We start from the raw sequence: 6,387 nt of genomic DNA, 5'->3' as shown, positions 1-6,387 counted from the left end.
TTCTTGCGACAGTTGGCTTTGTTCATTCCGCAACCCTGATTCTTGTGCTCCGTAGCCTTCATCGAACGCTAACTCAAACAGTGTTGGCTGCTTGAATTTCTTTGAGTCAGATGTCATGATCAGATGCTAACGCCACCGTCAGCCGCCCTTGGCAATATCCCGGATATGTGCTACAGTCGCTGGTGGACTTGAGTTAGACTGTCTTCACTCAATTCGCTAGTAGCTATCTAGTACAATTTTTTCACACTCCAATATGTCTCACTTACGACCACTAGCTAGCCACCCCCTTCTAAAAAATCATGGATCAGCGCCTGATAAAGCCATGCTGATCGTTGAGCACACCGCTACTGCATGCTTTCTAGATTTGGCCGTTTAGTATACAGTAATCGAAGCCTGTCTGCCTACGCATCTTCTTGCTAGAAAGTTGAACCCTCGGTGTGTTGCTTTTGCTAGATAATTATAGGGCTGACTGTAAGAGCATTTAGAAGGTGGGGAAGCTACGTAGTAGGGAAGATTACGCGGGCGATTAGCGTCAGTCTTTGCGAGTTCTGATCCACTTCATCGACGCTACCATATGCATACACGTTTTTGGATGAATGCAATAGTGGACGTCCCTGCTGTGGAGGTGAAAGGACGTCGATCTTTTTTGTCTGGTGTTTTGATCTGCCCGTCCGAACTGGAGTCGATGGCACAGTGCGCTTCAATTTATTGCGCTAGCCTTACATTTTGTGAGAGGATACAGTCAAGTCTACCGAAAGAAAGTGGACTCTAGCATGTCTTTGCATTGCATGTACTAGTAGTGGGACATCTTTGGTATGCGTATTTGTTACACCCTTGCTAAGATGATGATGTAACGAGGAAGACGAAACGGTGTGACTGTAGCCTCAATTTACAGACTACATCAGACTACAAATTAATTGCTTTGTAATTGTGCTTGACAGATACTCTCTGTCACAGACGTTTCATGTTGTAATTGGATCATCAAAAGCCGTGCAGCACGCTCTCGAGCCTTAATACCGTTGAGACCATTTCGTCTACGTCGCTGCGTCTGTTCACGTACGAGTCTCTGTTTCTGTTGTATATCACGCGAGGTCGCCCCACATTATCTTTGCAAATTGATCGTGACTGGACTATGTCACACATTGGCACAAAGCAATAAAGAACAAGTTCAGGTACAATCGATCTTTATCGGACAACAATGCTTACACTGCTAGTTCAGACGAAGATCCAGTTGTCGACCTATTATACTTGCTAGACAGTTCTCGGGCCGCTGGTATAGGATTACAGTCGGTGGTGTTGAGGACTATGTTCTGCTCCGAGTACAAACTGTCTTGAGCACGTCACTGGAGAACAATAATGCGGATACTTAAGCTCTTGTTTTGGAGAAGGCGGTTCAGTGGCGTACGTTTCTGTTCGATCTCCGATGAGCAATGTTAATAGCACCAACATACGACTGAACTGTTCAACCTGCAATGGCGAGGAGTCTAGCTAGAACATGGGACTTGTCACTGTTGCTCAATTGTACGATTAACACTACTGCAACGTCTACGTCTGACTTGTCTAATGGACAGACATACGCCGCTAGTTGTGACGTTACTGCAAACGTCATTCAAACAACGTGGGATTGTTTGCTAATCATTGATCGCTGTCTCTCTTTTGACTATGTCGCAGAAAAAGTTATTTATAGCATTGCATTGGAGAAGAATGCAAACACAGACCGTTGGACTGGCGCTACATACTGTTGAAGACAGATGATGTTAGAGCGAAAAACCGTTTTTGTGCTGTTTGGAACGGTTTGGATAACTCAACCCTAACGATACAAGACATTGAATTGGAATCGATATGTGCACTTCCAACAGTGTTGATGTTGCACTTTGATGTATCTGCCTTATTAGCAAATGAAGCTACATTTGAGAAATTTTCTGTTGTTTAGCTAAACTTTACATGTCCTCATCACATACAAGTCTCTGAGAATAAAAATTGCAGACCTGTTTTAACATTAATATTCTGAAACACAACACATCAATGTGTGTCCAAGAGAAATACAGTTTTTCAAATTTTGTCAATACGACAGGTGATTCTGGAGTCCAACCTATGTTGCAAAATATGATCAATTCGAAAGCAGATTGTTACGTTGGCAAAAGCAATCATAGTATAATTTGCAATAGAAATGTCTATTTATCCTGCGAGAAAGTGTTTGCTCTGAAGCAGACCGAACTCTCTGTGTTGGACAAAGAAAATATATACGATCACGTGACTGGTGACTCTCCATGCATGCGTTGTCTAGATTGAGAAACGTCGGCGAGTAGGCATTTGGTTTTGTGGAAAAAACCTATATAAAGCTAATGAGCTAATATTATCATTTGCTCAAAAACGCAGCAATCAGACAAGAACACGAGCGCAAAAATTCTTTAGAAACTAGATTCTTTGTAATAGATAAAATATACACGATGTACAGTAGCTGCATCGGCAATCTGACTTATACACTCAGCTAGTATACTGTTACAAGTAGCGTAAAGTTTCTCATAGTCAACGTTTACGACCATACCACTCTGAATATACCGGTTCTCGTCCGATCACCGAAGTCAAGCGGAGTCGGGTCGGGTCAGTACTAGGATGGGAGACCGCCTGGGAACACCCGGTGTTGTAGACATTTTGTTATAATTTCTCAAATTTTTAAATTAACGTTTTCTGCACTCCAGCCAGACTGCCGGTGTAAGTTACTGGACGTTTCAATCCCAAAATCCAAACATGAATGCTTGTAACTAAACACATTGTTGAGACACTTACACATTGATAGCTTTGGGAAAAACTCTATAGCTTTGGATTCACAACTAATTAATTTACAATTAATAAACAGTTATCGTAAGAAAGGAATCTACGAACTATGATTCTCAAAAGACCAAAAATTATTAATATAGGGTTATTTATCTACAGAGACTTAGTCTCGCGTAGCCAGACCCTTTTCCTGTGTCACACTTCGCGAAAATATTTTCGCGGAAGTAGGAGGAATGACGAGGAAAAAGGGTCTGGCTACGCGAGACTAACTGAGATTAGCAACAAGAAATGTTAACAACTTTATCTATCAATACGTTAACTATTATACATTAATGTAATTAGGCTGCGGTTCTCATGCAGCCATGGCATGGGTACTGACAAAGAATGATCATAAGCAGCTTGAACGTTAGTGACTGTTGCTGCAGCCACTCTGCCTTCATGTGGTTGAAACATTCCTGGGCAACGAGAATTTGCATGAGCAGCAACCATGTGGGCCATATCAATCAGGGTGATGGTTGGAGAGTATTTCAGAGACAGCAGAATGTCAATATAATCTCTAGGACTTTCAGCTCTTAGTAGAAATTTTAAAGCATAAACGACTTGATGGGGACAAGTTGCTGACAGCCACCCACCTGAAAGTAAAGTTGAAAGAACTATAAACTATAGCTATGCAGTTTAGACAAGAGTATATAATAAATACCAACCTGAAGCTCCCCAGATCTTTGAAAAAACCTTGTCATAGACTTTTCTGGTGTTCATTTTGTTTCTTAATCGGAGCACACAATTGATCTTTGTTCCACTATCTTCTACACCTGCCTGTCTACATATTTTCTTCACTGTTTCCCTCTATAAGGTGATCAAACTATCATTTCTTTTTTCTAGAAATGTTACTTTATCTAACAGTGCTATTGCTGAGAAGATCAATTAGTCTGTCTTCTGAGACCATTGCCAAATCATTGTTATCATGATGAGTGGTCTTGGCAGATGGACATTTCCTGTACTCTGTGTTAATGACAGTGCTACCACTTCGAGTATGTGGTCCAATCCATGGAGCCCAAAATGTATACTCTGGATTAACAGCATATGGATTGTTGTTGCCTGCATGTAAAGTAAACACTAAAAAATCCTGCAACCATTGCTCCCATTAGATTACCTTCACAAAAACTCTTTCCCAGCATCTCATACTCAACGTTATTCCAGAAACTTGCACAGTCAACAATATCGTTCTCCAAACTGGATTCAGGAACTTTCAAATCAGACACTACAAGCATCAATCAATCTGTTAATCTGTTAGTCTGTTAATCTGTTAGTCTGTTCTACTTGCTATACAAAAGATTAAACAACTTGCCTGCAAGAGAGAATGCTGCCTTTCTGTTCACATCAAAAGTCAGGATGGGGGGGGGGGGGTAGAATCCACAATGAATGCAGTAAAATTTATATTTGTGTTCCGATAAAGCTTCAAAATGACAGTAGGCATTTAAGACAGTGTTGTGCGATAGTGATTTTCCCGTCATTGATTCTATCACTGCTACAACTCTTCCAATGGCAGTATGTGCCGACAGAAAATCAACTGATAACTTACAAAGTAGTATTGTGATTATACTAATATTTACTTGCAAGCTGTGACGAAGGAATAAGCATAAATGCAGTGTAAGCATGGTGGAATCGTTGAAATTGTGTACACCATCATAGTATTCTTGGTACCTGTAGAAGAGATTACACTTGGGACACTTCTTGCAGTATATCTTCATATCTGAGGTTGAGATATGATTATTATGTTTAAGTTATGTACACAGTGATGACTAGTTTCTCTTACTTTCAACAATTTGATCAAGTCCTATCACTTTACCCTTTGTTGTGATTGTGAGAGGGCCTTCCAGTTGAACCCCAGAACAGAACTTGCATGTAGTCTCAGAGGGCATGTATTGTGTAAGCTTGGGTGTGTCTAAAGCCAGTCTATTGTCAATAGCAAGTGGAATGCTTTTGTATTGCTTTAGGTAGTCCAGCATTTTTCTCAACAAGTGTCCTTGAGTAGGATAGCAATAAAGGCTCCTAGAATGTTCTTCACTTGTCTCATCTTTTGATTCCTGTTCTGGGAGATACTCAGAATCACTGGTCTTTTCTGACCACATCAGGTAAGAGTGTTCTTGATGGCATAACCATTTGGCTACTGCTCTGTGGATGCAGCCTTTTTGTTGGGAAGCAGAACAGCGACATGTCCACTTCATAGTTTTAGGGTCCAAACAGACAACAGTTCGACTCAGCCTACCCCAGTAGTGTACTCCATTGGCAAACACTGAAAAAAAGACATACCTGCTACCAGCTGGAGTTAGTTGGCTGTTCACTGAGCTAACTGCAACTGGACAGTTGGCACTGACAGCTTTGCTTCGATGTGCTATGCAGGCAGTACGTCTGCTTTCTGAAAACAGATGGCGTTTCACAAGACAATCAAGACTATCATCTCTTAGTTTAACATTGGGGAGATAGCTCTCATCATAGCAAACTGATTGAACATGATCACATTTGAATGAAGGCCTGAAGCTTCGAGCTGCTGTTTTCTTGGCATCAAGACACTTACTAAGCTCACAAATAGATGCTGAGTTTCCGGGCAGTGTAATTTTCTGCACATGTACTGGATGGGCAACACCTCTCAAGGTTTGACTGACAAGGTACAAGCCTCTATTGGCATCAACGCAAACTGCACGATGATGCCTGTCTTGATTGATGTGCTTGCTGGCTTTAGAGTGAACAGTCCTTTTGTGGCGTGCTAAGTTCTTTGACAGTAGTTCAAGAAAGCACACATCACACTTGACTCTTGACTCAGGAGTAGTACTTACTTTGACTTTACTGTTGCTGGTGTACAGCAACTGTTGACATTACTGTCTGTGCCATTCGAGTAATTTGCAGCAGGTTCTTGTACTGACATAGATGGCAGAGACATTGGATATGAAGAAGACATCTCTATGGATGATTCCAATACTTTGCTATCGGCCTGCTCAGGAGTATTGACAGACGCAACAAGTGGAGACATAGGAGACGAAAACGTTAGATTAGAGATATCAATTTTTGAGAGGTATTCAGATGAGGCAGTAGTAGCTATGGCAGCTGTAACACTTGGAACTTTTTCTGTAAAAAATTGTGACAGATAAACACTATGATACTTTGCTAAAATAGTAGATGATTATGTCTAGACTTAAGTTTGGATAATTGATTTAGGGGAGTAGCACTTTATAAAAGACATTTTTTGCACTTGGAAATGACTTTTCTTCTAAATCCAAGGAGCAAATAATAGGTTTGAGAAGATCGAGCTTGCAGTTTGAGTGCATTGTACTTCCCATTCAATCCAGCTGAGGATTTCCCTAATCAAGCCACTTGTACATGTGCATTATAACACATGGCAAGCATAGAGTCCCATTGTTGTTGTCATGAAATGTTAGTTTACCTTGAGGACTATATTTCACTTTTTGGTTCTCGTTTCTAGGTGTAAGAGCAAATTGGTTTCCTGTCACATCTTTTGCTTAGGAGAAAATAAAAATCTAACAAAGCCTTGAAGAAGTGAAAATGACGGAAGTTTGAATAGGAAATTTCTAGATGTACAATATTTAAGAA

At 40.7% G+C, this 6,387-nt stretch overlaps 1 non-coding gene across 1 annotated transcript; it reads left to right on the top strand.

The window, feature by feature from the left end:
* Positions 1-2,534: 2,534 nt before the first annotated feature.
* Positions 2,535-2,653, top strand: LOC134185131 (5S ribosomal RNA). The gene has a single exon (XR_009970750.1). It is a non-coding gene; the product is annotated as a 5S ribosomal RNA (ribosomal RNA).
* The last annotated feature ends 3,734 nt before the right edge of the window (positions 2,654-6,387 follow it).

The sequence above is a fragment of the Corticium candelabrum genome, chromosome 9 (genome assembly GCF_963422355.1).
Source record: "Corticium candelabrum chromosome 9, ooCorCand1.1, whole genome shotgun sequence".
In the NCBI taxonomy this organism is placed as follows: Eukaryota; Metazoa; Porifera; class Homoscleromorpha; order Homosclerophorida; family Plakinidae; genus Corticium; species Corticium candelabrum.
The sequence above is the reverse complement of the archived record's forward strand: the minus strand, read 5'-3'. Positions and strand labels throughout refer to the sequence as shown.